Source organism: Acipenser ruthenus, chromosome 5, assembly GCF_902713425.1.
Source record: "Acipenser ruthenus chromosome 5, fAciRut3.2 maternal haplotype, whole genome shotgun sequence".
NCBI lineage: Eukaryota > Metazoa > Chordata > Actinopteri > Acipenseriformes > Acipenseridae > Acipenser > Acipenser ruthenus.
The window spans coordinates 24223000-24242140 of NC_081193.1; the positions used below are offsets into that span (position 1 = coordinate 24223000).

The 19141-nt window shown below is 36.4% G+C and overlaps 1 long non-coding RNA gene across 1 annotated transcript; it reads right to left on the reverse strand.

The window, feature by feature from the left end:
* Positions 1–5034: 5034 nt before the first annotated feature.
* Positions 5035–18520, reverse strand: LOC131737206 (uncharacterized). Its single transcript, XR_009328792.1, has 3 exons — positions 18123–18520; positions 7202–7280; positions 5035–5563 (listed from the first exon to the last, which is right to left on the reverse strand). It is a non-coding gene; the product is annotated as an uncharacterized LOC131737206 (long non-coding RNA).
* Between the last annotated feature and the right edge of the window lie 621 nt (positions 18521–19141).

Consider the following 19141-nt stretch of genomic DNA (forward strand, 5'->3'; position numbering starts at 1 on the left):
ATGAACCATGTGCAAGGCCCTGCCTGGAGTCACTGAATAAAGAAATGAACCGTTCAGACAATACATCTCTCACTGCTGAAGATCTCAGAGATCTAAATAATAACCCTAGACTATCTTTTTTAAAATGTCATTTCGTAAAACAGGCCTTTTGGTAGTTTTTAGTTTTCATTGAATTGTTTTTCTTTTCAGGTTTGTTTTTGTAAAGCGCTTTGGGAGGGCTTCAGCTGTAAAAGGATTTTTTGTCAGAATTAAGGATGGAAACAGTTACTCAGAAAAAATATATATATTTCTGAGGAATAGATAGTCGTCATTTTATTGTTCCATTTTCATGGTCCAGTACGGCGTGCACAGTCCATGTCACATTTACTAATATTTGGAAATAATGTACACAAACTATTCAAAAGGAATACCTAATGGAAGCCAATTATTATCTTTTTTAAATACAATTATTGGGTAGATACAATAAACTTTTTTTTTTAACACTATCCACTCCATTGGACTTTGTAGTGATTTGCAAACATTATTTTAAAATGTTACCCAATGAAGAGTCTTCTCATGTGTGTTAAAAATTACAGATAAATACATTAAAAGTGTAAAAGACTTTCACACTAATCTGGAATCATAGTAACAGTTCTTATGGTTCTTCTTGTAAGGGGCGAGTGGTGCATTTTTCTAGACAAATCTATATTTTTTAATTAGACTAGCTATTATATTCTGTATCCAGGCCATCACATTAAACCAAATTAGCATGATCTATAGAGTCATGTAATACTGGACATAATAGTTAATATAACTTATGGCAAAGTAATGTAATTTGACTAGCAAACTTGTCAATGTGGCTATTAACATTAAAAGATAACCAGTGGTATTAAAGGAACATTAAAACACAGTGATAAAGTTGTGGGGGTTTTCCTTTTTTTTTTCAGATAATCCCCCCCCGCCACCCACCCAAGAGAGCTGTAGCTAAGTAGCTACATTATTCCCACTTATTTCAATCAGCATTGCATTGCAATTATTCTAACGTTTCAGCTATTAGGTTAAAGTAAAAGCCTGGCAAGGCATGAGTGGACATCGTGCAGCAATTCGATAGGGTGCACAGGCAGCGACCATTAAGAAATAATGACATTGACACTTAACCTTTAACTCTCACGCTGAAAACAAATTGTGGACACAGCAGCTGTAATCCCAAGCATGACATTCGTTATTTCTTCAATTCCACGTAAACAAATCATACAGGTGATATTTCAGGCTGCCAATACCTCAGTTAGAAGTAGAATACAGTATGTACTGGATACTTACAATTTTGCATCAATTTAGCTAGGCCTTCTTTGTTTTGATGAGGTTTAATTTAAAAGGTAAAAGTTTTATGAGCTTTCACACCGTTTCACAATAGATTGTCATTGTCATATACTGTAGACTTACATGCTTTCAGTTACATAGAGACTAGTAGATGGCAGGCAGTGCATTAGAACACTGTAATTCCATCCCTGAGATAGAATTAAAGTGCTGAACATGTCTTCCTGTTTGTTACTGGTTATATACTTGTATACCTTTTAAACTTTTGATTCTCCGACTGTCACAGATCACTGTTATATAGCAGCGAGAGCAATATCAGTTCCATAAATAGCAGAGATACTAGTCTCATCGCATATCAGTTACTACAATTACTGTAGTAGAGCCAACTATATTTGAAATACCAACATATCACTTTAAACTCAACAAGATGTGCTTAGTTAAAGATAAAATACCTTATCAACGCCCACAACTAAAAAAAGAGAAAAACATAATTAAAATGTCATCTGCTTTATTGATTATACAGTTCAATAGTATATTGCACTGTAAAACTGATTTCAACTTGGCAGATACATTTTGTAAAGACAGCTGTATGCCCCGTGGGCCTACTAGCCAATATTTAATGACTGGAAGTACTGAAGAAGTACAGCGGTACAGACAGGCTCAGACCTTGTCTGTCATGTTTGTCTGGGACATTTCTATAATGCTTGGATATAGAGGGCTTAACTTCCCTAAATTTCTAGATTTTGTAGATTTCTTTATAAAAAGTAGAGAGTGAATTTATGTTTTAGTTTCCTGCATGGCTATCTTATAATCTCTCTGGGCATTATTTATATAAAAACGAATCACTATTAATGGACGCTTACCACTTAACTAATGTTACAGATCAGATAGGAAAACTGATCAAGTTTCACTGTGCCCAGTTAAGTTGAATTATTTACTAAATTTAATCCGAAATTTAAACAGGCCTCAAAAGGGTCACACAGTCACCTTAATACACTAGTATTAAGCCGAGGGGACACTAGTCTATATGTTGCTAGAAAAATGTAGAAAGGGATACTTTTTTATAGAAAGTGACGTAGAATGGTATCCCCTGAAATTTGAAGCAACAAAGTAGAAGCAACATCATTCATTATACATTTTCTAGACAACATGTAGACCAGTGTCCCCTTGGCTTTATGTCACAGAAAATGATTATCTGAAGCATTCTATACATTTAGATCTCACATGGAAACCTTTTTTCAACATTTATTGATGAGGAACAATTTGAACTTAAGGAGAATTTTGGCCAGGGGCCTGTTTTCATAAATGCGGTTTCCGACGATTCACCTGTAAGCACCTCACAAATAAATATATGGGTTTCATAAAACTTTCGCAGGGCGACATCATCGATTTTCACCAGAAACTTGTGACTGCCAGACAGCAGCTGCAAGTAGCAATTTTCATCGCAGATCCTGTTTCAGGATATACCATGGCGCTCATACTACTAGCTCGTCGTGGATATGGCAGAGAAATCCAAAGGAAAGTATTTTGGGTCCGTCAAATCCTTGATGCATTCACAGACAGAATTAATATTAAAGTACTGATTGCCAAGAAGGGAGATAATTAATCTTAGAGTGGTCAAATGTATTTTTAGATTTAACACAGAAACATCTCTAAATGGATTGTATTAATCAGTTTTAACCTATCAAAGATATTTTAAACAAAAAAGCCTTTTGAGTTTCAATAGTAAAAAAAAAAAGTTTTATATATTAAATATTAAAATAACATGTGCTGCATTTTGTAATCTGTGCGATTTATTTGATCAAGAAATTTGCCATAGATGGATCTCAAATACCAATTTTGTCCCCTGCTGTGAATGTACCTGTACAGATGCAGGAAAAGTTTTAATTCCATAATATTCAAGCCATCTCATATGCCAAAACGTCTGTGTTAGATGCTGTCATTCGATACCCTGGGAGTACAAATTTGCGAGTTTCATTTGGGCAAATTGTGATATTTGCCAATGGAGACATTGATAATGAGATTTTGTGAGACAGTGGGTAAAATAATAATACATTTTATTAACAAGTTGTGTAACTTATAACTATATCTTTTTTCATTATTGCTTACTTCGATGGATAACAAAAGACGTTTAGTTAAGTTGGGTTAAAGGCAGCAGGAACAGCTTTGCTATCTGTTTTTATTTTTTTATTTATTTTTTGCTTATTCCAATCCTCAATACCAGCAACAGCTACTTCACCAATTATATTTAGACAATGTTTTCCTCATCATTTTAGGTTTTTTTTCATCTCCCTTCCAATTTTGTTAGATCTATCATTTTTGCTAGACTATCATTTTTTTCTTATTTCAGGTACCGTTCTCTGCTCCACCCCTAGAGCAAATATGTATTTGTAAAATGTGACAATACTTGCTCTTGCCTTTTTACCAGAAAGGCACTTGAACAAATTAAATCTCATTAATGTACTATACGCTAGGGCATTAGTTTAGACTTGGAAACAGTTATTCCTAAAATACTGACATGTTTTATCCCACTGAGCTTTCTTACTTTGTCAGTAAACAGTATTGCTTTTAAAAGAAGGCACAGACTCTTTCTATATGGCTGTTCTGGAATAAAACTGCATGCGTGTAACATGTTAGTACCAGCAATGTAGAATAGTTTTAAATGAGACAGAGTGAATAGATTATGCTCACCCAGAACATAAGGATGCAGTTATTCACAGGTGGCTATGAAAGCCAGATGTGTTTACCGGCTCATTGCTATCCCAACAGGCAAGTTATTTACCCTGAGAACTACTGAAAGGCAATAATGGGTGGTAAATCACAACAAAAGTAAATCAACCAAAGCACCCCTTTAACCAACTGTGTGAAAACGTGTCCATGAATCAGAAAACAAAACCCAACTGAAAAAGTACCAAAACCAAGCAAATACATAATGCATCTGAAGACTGCCCCATAATAGGGTACACTATGTACAGTGCACTGTGTCAATTCAATATTAAATCCAAAATGTTTAATTACGTTTTCTGCTGTGGGTTTCACATTCAGTATTAAACAATTAGAAAAGATGATTATTTCATGTACAGTAAATTATGTCCTAAAAGTGGATTATGGCAGGGCAATGTAAAGGTCCAAGGTAGCTTTTGCACATTAACAGTAACTAGATGTATCCAAGGCAGATCTGTAGTGACTTGTGGAAACATGCCTGTTCACTGGTGTAAATATCTGTTGCACCCTTTCTATGAATTACTACTACAAATGGACAAGTGAACATTATACTACAGTACAAAAACAAATCCTTTAAATATGCTCTTACATTTCCTTTAAAAAAGCGTGTTTATTTTTCTGCATATTTCTTGCAAGTCTTGATTAAGTGAAATGCTCTGCACTAGAGACCAATAACCAGGGTTGATTGACATCTGCCGTTCCTGAAATGAACCTGGTAGACGACACACCCCACCTCAGTGAGTGTGCCTAGGGCTTCTGTACACAGCCCATGTACAGTATTCACTAATTCCTATTTCTGGACACCAAAGACATGAACTAAAGGGTTAGTGCAGTGTGTTGATTAATAGCACCAAACATGAAAGAAAAAACAAAGAAAACCATCCATACCAAAGGAAACTGAAATCATAACTGATTTGTGCCATTTCCAGGAAATCACAAAAGATGCACGTTTAGGTGTCCTTGGTTTTTTTCATTACGATATTTATTTCAATACATTTACAATACATATGCAGATTCATTGCCTTGTTTCCTATATGTTTTGTCTGCATTCCTTAGGCTTTGTGTATACTGGTTTATTAGATGAGTCAGTTACCTAAGTGGGTGACTTGTGCCTATTTCCAGAAAAACAGTAGGTTAGAAAACTCAATTCTGTCTCTTCTTTCCCATGTGAATGAAATAAAATCAATTTCAGCTCATTTTACTGTTTAGAACTTCAAGTCAACATAATGAGAAGACACAACGTCAACTCAGTCTTGTTCAAAAAGCACTGTCATACTGAACTACTGTTATCCTTAGATGGAAACTCTTTGCTTTTCATACAAACACATATATATGAGCAAGAAATCAAATCTTGCTTTAGAATGTTTTACAAAAATTAAACATGAACAGCAAATTTGCTATGAATACACCACAGTTTTTTTCCTGTAAGTAAAAAACAAAAATCCTCAGTGTGTTCTGGTTGGCGTATTGTTGAGCAGGAGTTGCAGACTCAGCCATGAGAAGAGAAGATTGGCCGACTGATGTCATAGCTGTCAACTCCCACCTGAAACGACACAAAAAACAAAAAAGGAAGAACACCTTTTGAAATAAAATTGCATGATCTCTTCCTGTGAGAAATTACAACTACTCCAAGAACAGCACAAATGTATCTTAGAAAGACTAGCCTACAAACCTAGAGAGTTAGGATTTATATTTAATGTAAATGTACCGATAGCAGACTTTTCCTACAGGTGTTCGACCATATTGATTTCTGCCGAAAGGGATAACCAAGGAAAATGGGCATTCCCTGTAGCTGGGAGATCCAATGAAACCTGGCTTATGTACCTGGCTTAAGAATCTTGCTGGAACGGCATTGGGATTGGGTGCTTGACCATGAAAAGAAACCCAATGGCCAACAGATCGCCATCTCTGTACACAGTTGCAATAACGTAAGGTATGCCGTATATGCTGGTATATGAGATGGATTAGACCAGTGTTGCCCCACATCCTTTCATTCACTAGCCTTGCAAAACACAAGTCTGCACCAAACACAATCCGACAATGATACTTCTGACAAGCCCAGAACCGATGAATCATTTTGCTGGGCAAAATCTATCTGGGGTTGTCTCCCTTGGAGTACTGCAGCATGGTTCATGTATTGCTGTGCTTGCAGTGTGAAATTAGTTCAGTATAGGACATGCATACCAGTTTGTAACACTGGAAGGGTTTTGCTCTCTTCCTCAAAGTATGTCTTGCCATGTTGAAACACTGGTAAAGTTTAATAGCCGAATATGCAAAAGTAAAGCACAAGTTGGAATTTGACTTAATATAATATGCCTGTATGTATATACAACTTTCTTTGTTTTTTGTTTTTTTACATAAAGCTATGTTGTGTCCTGTATGTTGTCTATTTTCTTTCTGTGCCTTGATAAACAATTGAAAAGGCAGCACAGCAATAGAAACACACTCGGGGGGGTGGGAGGGGGGGTTGAGTAGTGAGCACTTTTCTTGGTCAGTAACTATCTGTTAGACACATTGCCTGCCTCCTTGTCCCCATAACATTTCTGGAAAGCTTTAACACTAAGTTGCTGTAATCCAATAACCAGAAGCTGGCTGCTGACGAGGTCTAGTGGTGACCTGATGAGAGGTGAAAGGTCAGGGCTCAGATTGTTATCTATGGATCTGGTTTCAGACTCCCTCAAACTTACTGTGTGCACAGTGGCCCAGAGGTCTGAGGGAGTCTGTGCCCCTCCAGACAGGTTAGAGAACGGTTAATTGGACTCTGACCCCATGCTATGCCGCAGCATCTAAAAGCTTTTTAAGGTTGATAATACAGGTTAGTGACATTGTGTAAAATGTAGTTTTTGGTCTTTTTCTAGTTAAATTTAACCCATTAACTTCCACATGTAATATATATTTGTGCCAAAACTTTGAAAAAACAATGCATTATAAAATAAAAACATAGATCGGGAACCTAACGTGGTACAATTATGCATGCAGTGACTGAAGAGGACATACAAGAAATCGTAATTAAGCTATTTATTTTTATAAGAATATAATATTACAAAACTAGACAGGGTTTTTTGGCCGAGAGAAAAAACTAAAACAAAACATGAAAAATGAAATAATAAAAAAGTAGAATGGGATGACAAAGCAAAGCAGCATATCACACGTCTTTAATAGCTTTTTATTTTTTCCCTACCCGATGTCATGAGGGAGGCCAGACTGATCCAAGCTAGACTGAATGACTGCTAGTTTACATAATGTCTTCAGACAGGGACCTAGAAAGATAAATAAAGAATTCAACCCACCTGGTTATACAGTGGATGTAAAGGGTTTTGACAGAAACTCCCTACATTTTTAATGATGCCCAGTTGTATTCTTGCAACATACTTTACAGATTAAACCTTGACACACCAAGGAGAAATGAACAAGATGAGGCTTCCACTGCCAGAAGTCACCAAGACCCAAGTGCAGTTTGTTGGATGAGTGCAGAATATGGACAACGGCAAAATAAAAACACTGATGTTTTAACATAGATTAAAAAGCATGTTAGAGTGGAACCATTTTCCAGCTTATCAACATAATTTGCTATTTTCAGTTAGCAACCCACTGCAATGGATTTCACCAAACTGCAGATGGATCCCACCGCAACAGAACAGAGGTTTAAAGTGCCTCACCATGACAGATTAGTTCCAAATTTGTATTTATTTTATTTAAAATGATGCAACTTTTTCAATGGGGTGGGCATGTAGTTTCATGCCCCAATATACGTAAACTTATACTGCGTCTAATAAACTGCATTTTAGTCTTGGAGGACAAGGCTTTCCTGAGGGGTGGCTGTTAATTCTATCTAGTTTTAAGTCAACATTATAAATACAAATTATTTTTGTGGTGTGTTGCAATCAGCATGGAGACAGCCAGAACAAATCAATATTGCACCCTGCTGCCAGGTTTTTTAAATGCATATAAATGTTGCAGTCAGGCACTGGGTCGCACTAGAAAGGGTAATCATTCACTGACATTTTCAAGAAAATACATTGTCTTTTTGAAACAAACTGCAGGAACTGTATTGCATATAAATGTAAAACGGGGGAAAAAAACAAAAGCAGTCCACCAGTTTTTTTTTTTTTTTTTTTTACCAGCTCCGCAAGATTACCAGCACACCTTCTGTATGAGGAGTAGTTACCAAAAGTAAATCACAATAACGAAAAACCTCGAAAGACCTCCAGATGTGCATTCATATGGAGTACGAGGTCAAGGTCTTCTAACAAATACATATTACACCAAGGGCACTTGAAATCACTGCCACAAACAGTCCCACAAACGCAAAGAATTGTTCATGCTGTGCCAGAGGACAGCAAAACAAATCCAATCCTTGTAAAAATGGCAGCGAAAGTGAAAGGATCGCTGTGCAGGCATATAGCCCGTTCTATTAAAAGTGTAGATAACTTGAAAACAATTTAAAAAGGAAAAAAAAAAAGTTCACATACTGAAGTCCAGAATGTACAAGTCAGAATAATCCATGAGGTTAGACTCATCTCCCATTCCATGAGGTTAGACTCATCTCCCATTCCATGAGGTTAAACTCATCTCCCATTCCATGAGGTTAGACTCATCTCCCATTCCATGAGGTTAAACTCATCTCCCATTCCATGAGGTTAAACTCATCTCCCATTCCATGAGGTTAAACTCATCTCCCATTCCATGAGGTTAAACTCATCTCCCATTCCATGAGGTTAAACTCATCTCCCATTCCATGAGGTTAGACTCATCTCCCATTCCATGAGGTTAAACTCATCTCCCATTCCATGAGGTTAAACTCATCTCCCATTCCATGAGGTTAAACTCATCTCCCATTCCATGAGGTTAAACTCATCTCCCATTCCATGAGGTTAAACTCATCTCCCATTCCATGAGGTTAAACTCATCTCTCATTCCATGAGGTTAAACTCATCTCCCATTCCATGAGGTTAAACTCATCTCCCATTCCATGAGGTTAGACTCATCTCTCATTCCATGAGGTTAAACTCATCTCCCATTCCATGAGGTTAAACTCATCTCCCATTCCATGAGGTTAAACTCATCTCCCATTCCATGAGGTTAGACTCATCTCTCATTCCATGAGGTTAAACTCATCTCCCATTCCATGAGGTTAAACTCATCTCCCATTCCATAAGGTTAAACTCATCTCCCATTCCATGAGGTTAAACTCATCTCCCATTCCATGAGGTTAAACTCATCTCCCATTCCATGAGGTTAAACTCATCTCCCATTCCATGAGGTTAAACTCATCTCCCATTCCATGAGGTTAAACTCATCTCCCATTCCATGTTCTGGACACAGGCTGAGGGTAGAAAAATAAATAAATAAATAAATAAATAAATAAAGAGAACAGAAAAACTGTCATGTTTGCATGTCATAAAAGGAAGGATTGTCACAGAACTATAATTTCTTCTCAATATAATTTTTGTCATTACCTTGTGTGATGTTAAGTATGAGTGTTTGAAACTCAGACTAATAATTAAGGCTGTATTTTTTTCATGGTTATCACAGATTTCACAATTTCTGAGAAACTGTACCCATTGCTGTGTAATATGAAGTTCCCCTGTGAAAATTTCCATTTCTGAAAGAATGGTGTAAATATACATATTTTAATACTTACAAATAAATACGGCAAACATTTGCCTTATTGACACACTACATGTTACACTGCATTTAGGAACCTGGCAGCCTTCCGGTAAATGACTGAACACACTGTATAGAGCTGCACAATTTCTTTAAAATGGCTTCAATGAAAAAGACGCCAGCTGCATCAAAGATCAGAAAAACTCCTGCTAAAGATCGCTCTGTCCAGTACAAGAAGGAGACATTTCACATGGTTTTGTTATTTTCTACATTTATTTATGTTTGATAATTCACAGATGGTGAAAATAGAATGTCTTTAAAAAGGTGGGCATAAAAATGAAATATTCTACAAATTTAGCATTTACTGTTTTTCAGGTAAGCATTTAAATATTTTGGAACATTTGTTGTATAATAACTGAATGGTCAACTTTGAATGTGACAACGTTATTTTTTCTGCTTTAATAAATGTTTAAATCATGAAATAGCTTGCTATTTTAGACTGTAAAATAAGCCACTTTTTACCATGAAAAACACAGCCCTGGTAATAATGTTCAGGCTGTAATGAAGATCATACCGGGTTACATTCATAGGATTCTAGGGCACTCTTAGGAAAACATTTGGTGCTACCAGCTTTTCTCCATACTGAGCTCAATCAGGAAAGAAAAAAAAACAACCCTATAGTAGTATAGTGAAATATCTCATAAAAGACGAAAAACAACATTGTTCTATCTTAGAACTTAACAGCTTTCTTTTTTAGTTTAGGTGGCTTTTTTCACTCCTCTACAGTACCTAGAGTATTTAAAGAACATATTTTACAGCCCCTCAAGGATTCTGCGATAGTGGGGGAAAAAAAATCACAGAATTTGCTCTCTGCAGAATTTTCATTTTTTTGCAAAAAAAAAAAACAACCTCAAACATTTGCTCTACATCACTGTACATGTCACTGGAGCGCATACACGCTATGTGTATAGTGAGAAGTGTGGCGGGGTTTCAGTGCGAGCTTTAGTTCAGACATGGAGAGATTCCTAAGGCCATCAGTGAGTTCTGGAAACAAATCTAAATCAGCACCGAATATAATGGCAAAAGACAGGGCACAATTGCAAAATGCAAGTCCAGTATTTCCAATAATTCACTGTTTAACTAACCTTCTGTTAAAACGACAGAAGACTGTGACAACGACCATGGACAGACAAACAGTGGCTACTGAAGAACAAAATAAGGTAAGTATTATTATTATTATTATTATTATTATTTTACAAAAGGATTTCATAGTTTATTCACAAGTTCAAAGCAAAGCGTTGTTCTGTTGCTCCTATGTGAAAGGTCAGAGAAAAACAATTAGGACCTTGCTTGTACTCATCCCTGTGTTGCAGGTCCTGAAAGATGTCGTTCTAATTATATATGGAAATACACACGTTTTTTGTACATGGTGTAGTAACATGAATGCTCAAAAAGGAAGGGTGCGGCTAACTATATTAGATATTATCCGATTACTAGGGATTACTTAACATTTCTGTGAAAATCCTCTTTTTTTTTTTAATTGTTACTTTCCCGTTTTAAACAAAAACAACAATGTTAACAAGCTCCTGTTCTAAAACTGGAAATGCCCTAGAGATAAAGCAGTATACATTTTATATTGTGATGTTAAACTTTAAGAATAAAGATTGTAGTCAATAAAAGGCCATATAAAACAGAACGTGCATGACATACAGTATGTCAGACATTTCTTATTTTAAAATAGACCCAGGTATTTTTATTGTAGAAACAGAATAGAATAAAAAAAACAACTTTTATATCAGTAATATCTTCAGATTTTTGTTTCCGGACAGAATAAAAGCGAAGCTTGAGTAATTCATGAAGGTAATTGATGTTTACACGTGCTGTGTCACCATCCCCTGTCTTTAAATTGCTCTGCTGCTACCAGCAAGTTACTTTTTATAGCAGGGTTGCCATAACGCAGTTTCTATTCTGGACAGTGGAAGTGACGTGTCTTTCCAGGTGGATGGGCATCAGAGATGATTTCAGTCACTTAAAAACAAAAAAACTCCTCCAAACCGTGGATTTTTACTCAATGAAAACAGACAATACACTTCCTTCTATAAGCAAACAAATTATGTAGGTTTTTTGGGAGATGGAAATGTGTATTGTTAAATATTATGAATTCATTAAAATCCTAATGTCTGACATCAAAGCATGACCGTTATTGATCTGCTCATGAACCCTTGGGCCCACACCTTTCAGACGAATGATCAAAGCATGTACTGTACAAGCTATGTGGATTCAGATTGGAGGGTATGGACTAATAACATTTCACCTTTACATAATACCTCAGTGTTAAAACAGTTAAATCTAAATCAACAATTACAGGAAATAATACAGAAATTAAGAGGATTTCAATCCTTATTGGTACTACTGCACAGTCACCCCTTTTTCATTACAAGCATCTGTCTGGTTTGGAAACAAGGCATTACATCATCTTTTATGCCTCCAGAACCCTTAAGGACCAGCGCAGCTGGTTGGGGTATTTTTGGTAGGTCTTAATTTACAGTTCCTTTTGTTTTATGATATCTGCAACATTTCAAAACTTTCTTTATCACTATCTACAGTACAAATTCAGGAACACATTTGAAGAAAGCCTTTACAGTCATACCTATACTTATTTGTGTCCTCACATACAGATCACATAGCCAGTGCACCAGTGTGATACTCAGACAGACTGCTCATTAGGTACAAAGGAAGCTAATGGAGAGGTTGCAGTGCTCTGACAATGAAGACAGTGTGTTCTTAGCTGATAACACAAGTTCTCCCTGCAAGAAAGTGGTTCAGCTATCCACTACTGAGTAGTATCTGGTAGCATCTGTTTCCTGTTTAAGTCTGTGCAAGATTCTCTAAATTGACACCTGCTACGCTTAATTGCAAGGAGGAAATGATTAACCAAATCTTTAAAATGAAAAAAAAAAACATTGCACAGAATAGCCAGCTCCACCATAGCAAAATGGTTCCCAAGATGAAAACTTTCTTGCCTAGTGTATACATGTGTGTATTTTACACCCACCAATGGACACTACCATGTAACACAATGTATACAAAGGTGTCAAATGTACTTCCCTAGGCTCTCACTAGATGGCAGAATAGAGTGGGAACTCTAAAAAGCTGGGGATCAATATATGTATGCCCCTTATTACCAGTCAAACAAGTCAATGACATACATACCCTGCCAAACTTAGAGAGATCGGTATCATAAAAAAGAAACTACACCACCATGACCTATACCCACACGGAAACATGCCTGGAACTCAAAGAAAAACTGAAAGATGCCCCCATATAACATAAGATTATGATATACTCAATAACTTGTGCTAAAGAATACCCTTAGCAAGTCACATACACATTAAATAAACAGTTATCTAGTTACATGTGTGGGCCCTCCTGTTCACCTCCAGTAGAGATAATAGGCTGTATTAAAATACATTTCTAAACCCTACATTAACATGATAGCAGGCTGAGAGATCACTTCAGGCATTGAACCCTTTACGGGACAGCAATAACAATAATTGCACTGCTAATTTCTCAAGGTGTTTACCGTCCCTGGCTTAATTGCCTCTTAATTCTCAAAGCTTTTATGAGGTGATAATGGCATTTTATCACCACGTAAATTACCATGTGGTTGAACTATGTAGTACGTTTTTTGGTCACACATATATTATACCAACATGTGGAAAACTGGTCTTAAATAAACATGCAATACTATGAGAGGTCAAACCAGAAGACGGAAGGTTTCACACTTTAAAAGGTGGCTAAACAGTTATCTTAATAATGAACAATACAGTTGTACACTGTACAGTATACTCAGTATTGTTTTTAGAAGCTGAACAGAATGGTTAGTTAAATATCAAGCTGTAAATGACAAGAACTTAACACTTCAGCGAATACAAATTTGTGAGTCATAAAGGGCAATACCTCTTAAAAACTGTCCCTATTTTGTCACAAATAGCCTGCAAATGTACCTCAACCTGTTGTCTGATTAGCAATCCTGTTATGTTTCATAGTGTTGTTAGTACAAATTGTTACTCTTGGGGGAGAAAAAAATAAATAAAAATTCACAATAACTGTCATGTTTTAAGAGCCCAACTGAAACATATAGCCTAATGACAATTACAATACAAGCAGGATTTGAAGTAATTGCATTATTATTACTCGTGCATCTCAAACATTTTTCCAGCGTTGGCTACTGCTACCAAAAGGTTTCTCTATCTAACATTTGCTCATTTATGATTTTTAAACCACAAGGGTCAGTAGAAATATTGTAAATTATTTATTTGTTTATTTATTTATTTAAATGAGAAGAGACCCTTTTAGCACGGTTAAGCAGCCTACACTTTATTCTCATCAATTTTAAATAACCTGCTAACCTGACAGCAATGTTTTTCCTATTGGTTATATTGTGTGGTCTAGTCTGTTTCTAGTTGTATTAAAGCGTCAATTAATTTTTTTTTAACAGGCTCAAGATGTTGTGGAATTCTATCAATTGTAAGTTAGTTACTGGTCATGACAAACACAGTCCATCTCAAGTCCTAGACCTTTTCCAGGATGTTGTAGGGATTTAACGTTACTAATCTTACCTAAACAAACAAGCCAGAAGTAAAGAACACCTCTGAACAGAGAAGCACGACCGGAGGGGTCCAGGGGTCCAGCTGGGGAACTCATTACACGCACAGCTAACCAGGAGGTCAAGCACCAGGGATTGAGGTGGAATCTTTATCTGCTTTTACTTGCTGCACAAGAGACATTTTGTTTATATCCGAGGAGAAGGACGATTAAAAATTAAGCTAGAAATGGAACATGCAAGTATGCCTCAGCCATACTTCAGTATTCCCTTTTAAAGGCTGTCACACACCACACGCGATGCGATTTTTCATTGGGCAACAAGATACTTTCGCAGCAACGTGACCATACAACACCAGAAGCAACAAATAGGCGATGCGACAGATCTATACAACTATATAAAATTGCTATTGACAAAACTATGATCAAGACTGGTACATATCCGTCTACATGATGTTGAAATTATGAGCGCCTTCTCCGACGGTATTTCAACATACATGGCAATAAATCATACATGAAAGACTTATCCAGTTCCTTCTAAATGGACTCCCATATATTGTCTTTCAAATCTGTATCTTTATAATTGCTATGACCTTTGTCATAAAGCTCTGGGTATTTTTTCCAAACAACAAGTTTTATTTTTTCCTCCGTCATTCTGGATACTGCTTCACCCTGTTGGACCACGTGCATTGAACCTGTTCTCTGATTAGTTAATTCCCTAATTGTCGCATGACATAAATCGCAAAAAATAGGATTCAATCCGATTTATTTTGCGTCACTCCAGGGTCGCCCTGGTGTTGCTCCAGCATCACCTGTGGTGTGAAAGATACTTATCAGAAGTATAGGTTCTATTAATTTTGTCACAGCGCTGTACAGTTTCACTTGTCGCATCGTGTCTGGTGAACTGCAGCCTTAAGAGTTTGTAATGTAATGCCCTTTTAATGCAAGAAACCTCTCCTGAAGATTTGTCTACACTGGCCCAAAACAATTCAAAGATCCATGCTTACAAAGAAATAAAGGAAAATCTTGTAACCTACTGATTTTGGAACGGTAGACAGACGCACAGACAAGCATGTATGTAAAAATGTTGTAAGAAGCCAAATTGTTGATGGCATTGAGTTTATTAAACATGCTTAGACAAACAAAAAAACAAAAAAACAAGATATAAACAGTTGATAACATATAGTACAGTCCACTGCATCTGATAAAGAGCACAACACTGCAGTGATACAGAAAGGTGTGTACGACAATGCACAGTATCAATACTGATATTGCTGTTGATGCTTTCGTAAGTATTTTTTCGTCTATGTATTTTCTAAACTGCAAGCTTTTACATATTGCTGTTGTTGTATAAAGTAACGTATGGTAGGTACTCCTTCAGTCAAATAATGATATACAGTCGCAACATAACTTGTTGATATGAACCTATACATATTCATTGCTTAACAGGCCATTAAAATATGAATGCAGACCTATAGTCTTTAATGTGCTTACCCTAGAGAAGTGTTAGAGCTTTGCTCTATAGTACTGTTTACCAAATCCCCATCAGCACAGTGTCTAGAGGGTGCTTAATCATGGAAGGTAAGGTTTGCTAAACCCCAGCACTTGCCTGTGACAGTTCCCATCTGGTCTGGCAAAGGATACCAAAATGTACAGTACAGGGATCGTTTCTTCCATACATTGGAAGGGATTTCTTATAACGAGGCTGTGTGGTCCAGTGGTTAAAGAAAAGGGCTTGTAACCAGGAGGTCCCCGGTTCAAATCCCGGCTCAGCCACTGACTCATTGTGTGACCCTGAGCAAGTCACTTTACCTCCTTGTGCTCCGTCTTTCGGGTGAGACGTAGTTGTAAGTGACTCTGCAGCTAATGCATAGTTCACACACCTGTAAGTTGCCTTGGATAAAGGCGTCTGCTAAATAAACAAATAATAATAATAATAACCAGTGGTATTGTAAGTGCAAAAGAAAGACCAGTAACAACAATATACGCCTCAAAGATCTGCCAATTGATGGTAAAATCGTAACATACAGAATTGTACTTCATCATTCACTGGTATCGTCATCACTCAGGTATTTCTGAAGACTGCATTTAATTATCCATTTCCACAAATAGAGTTTCTAATCTGGCCAGTGTCAGAAACTATAACAAGCTGAGTTTACATATTCTCCAAATGGACAAGTTGTTTTACAGAATCTGATTTCAAGATAGTTGTCACCATGACAGGCTTTTGATCACTAAGACAAAAAGCAGACAAATCAAACTATTCAGAATTTGTATTCCCATTAAAAAAATGTAAAGCACTTATTGTTATTATGAATGTAAAAAGAGCGGAGTAGTTAGGAAATGCTGATCAATAAAATACAATTTTTTAAAAGGACCAAAAAGAAACGATGCAGCACAAATCTAGCAAAACAGCAAGTGATAAAATGTGTGAAAACCCTGGAATTAGCATGGTTGTCCGAAATATGTTAAACCAAGCAATTTCTCTCACTGATCAGCTAAGAATCATTAGGTGTGAGATGGCCATTATCCTACCAATTGGCCACACTGGGAATAAGCAAAAGATCCTTGACCCACTGAAGCTTCTGAAGAAGAGATACTTAAGGTAAGGGCCGGAGTCACATTCTGTTATAAAAATAGTCCTTGTGTTTTAACACAACATACTGTATAAGGGTGTCTAATTGGGGCTTCCAAATGAGGGTGTTTTCCTTAAAGTTCACCCTTACGCCTCTCTCGGGGCAATATACTTGTGAAGTCTTTGAGAACTGCTGTATAGGGTTACACTAAACTTCAAAAGTCAGTAAACATACTTGTGAAATTATACTGTGTACATACATTCTTGTGTTACAATACAACCCCACCACCAAGTGCAATTAAAGCAGTGATAGCAAGGCTTTACAAACCCATTGTCCTTCCTCTTATTAGCATTAGCAACATTATCACCACTGTTCCCTCTTCCCTTTAAGCTAGATGACCTATTGGTTATTTGCTTGCTTTATATGCTTTAAATTAGGAATATCCAGATATTTCAGTTACAATTATATACTGTATAGAAATAAAAAGTTGCAATTGCTTTCTTGTACCTAATCCTGAGCTGTATGTCAATGTATGTAAAATAGCATGTGACCTACAGCACAGGAAGTTACTAATGACCAGGAAGCGACATTATAGTTCTGATTTATACCAGTTTTGTTATAATTTTATTTTATTTTTTTAAAAACTGCTTTTCATTCAAAGATGATGACAATTACAAAAAACCCTAACTACTCAGACAAAATGATTACATGGTTTCAAGCGTGTAAGATTTATTGCTAAATCAGATCCCACAAAATACGATCAGATGAAGCGAGCATTTACATGGGAAATCTGAATGCACATGACATTTTTTTCCCCAGTAAAATTCTGTGGATATAACACAATACCTGCCTTATAGCTTATATGAAACAATTCCATACAGAGGGAATTAAATTCCACTAATTTCAGCTGTAATGTTCATGCTGAATTGTAAAATGGTACTGCATAAAGCTTCAGATGTCATGTCTTTCATTTCTCAGATTTTTGCAAATATTCTGAGTGGTTCCGTGGGGCATTCACAATTTAACAGCAGAGTTGAATTGTAATGCTATTAACACAACTTACACTACTTAATAATAGGAATGTGCTACCCAACACAGCAAAAAAAGGACACGACTCAAAACTACTGTTCATTAATCAATTTCCTGATAACAGTACATCAGATAGGTAATGTAGACTTCAGTTTGCCTCCTGCAATGCATGTAAAACTACTATTTTAATAAAAGTGAAATGAATGCTTCTTTCCTGACAATGGTATGGTAATGGTAAACATGTCAATATGCCTCTTATTAGTTTTCAATAGCAGGCACACTTACCATAGACAATGTCCTCCTCCCCATTAGCAAATTCACCAAGTGAAAATCATTGTGCATTTCAGCTGTCATATTTCATTTTTTTCTTCATTTTTATGTTTATCTTCATTTCCTTTCTTTCTTGGCACGAGACAGTAATGTACAGCAGGAGCAGCTGGTTCAAACATAATGGATATTCTACCTTCCACACTGCACTTTTGTTCTCCTCCTTCACAGTAAGTTGCGTCATATATGTTTAAGAGTGTTAATGATAAAATGCTTGAAGAAACAGGAACTGCTTTTCACATTCACTTTGTTAAAAAAGTATGACACCATCAACCGAATTCACTGTTAAAATAAACATTGTAGTTATCTCCTCTTCCATTTCTGCACTGTGCTGACCCTACCAACTCTCAATTTAGTATTTCTTCATGTATTTTATCTGTTTTATCCTAAGAGAATTTGTATCTGTGTCCCTTCCTTTCCCTACTTCCTGATGACCTGTAACCCTCAGTGAGCTTGGGCAGTAAGGAACTCTTCATGTACAATAACTTCCTGAAAAGCATCTTATCTGGTGAACCAGACGGACACTGCACCTGATAGTCACAACACATGCTCATACTCTTGCTAGTCTACATTTCGTCTTCCATTTCAAACTCAGCCATGTCCCGATTAGCCTACTTTTGGAACATCCAAACAAGTCCAAATAAAACACAGTACCATACAGAATTAACAAATACTATGCATCATCTCATTTATCTTAACACATACTTACACATTGCTTGTTTTTGTGTTCATTCCAGCACATGCTCTCAATTTGCATCTTGATTTAGTTTTTGATATGTATGTTTAATACAAAACGCCATACAATACTGTGAACTCAAAAGGTCAATTTAACTCAGTTAAATTATCAATACCTTCTAGGCTGCATAAAGAAGTTCAATATTCATTTGAAAACAAACAAAACTTCAGTATCTCTGTGATTTGTACAGGAAGCACAGGCTGTTGTTAAATAAATCCCCCGTGACCATCCTCACACTGCA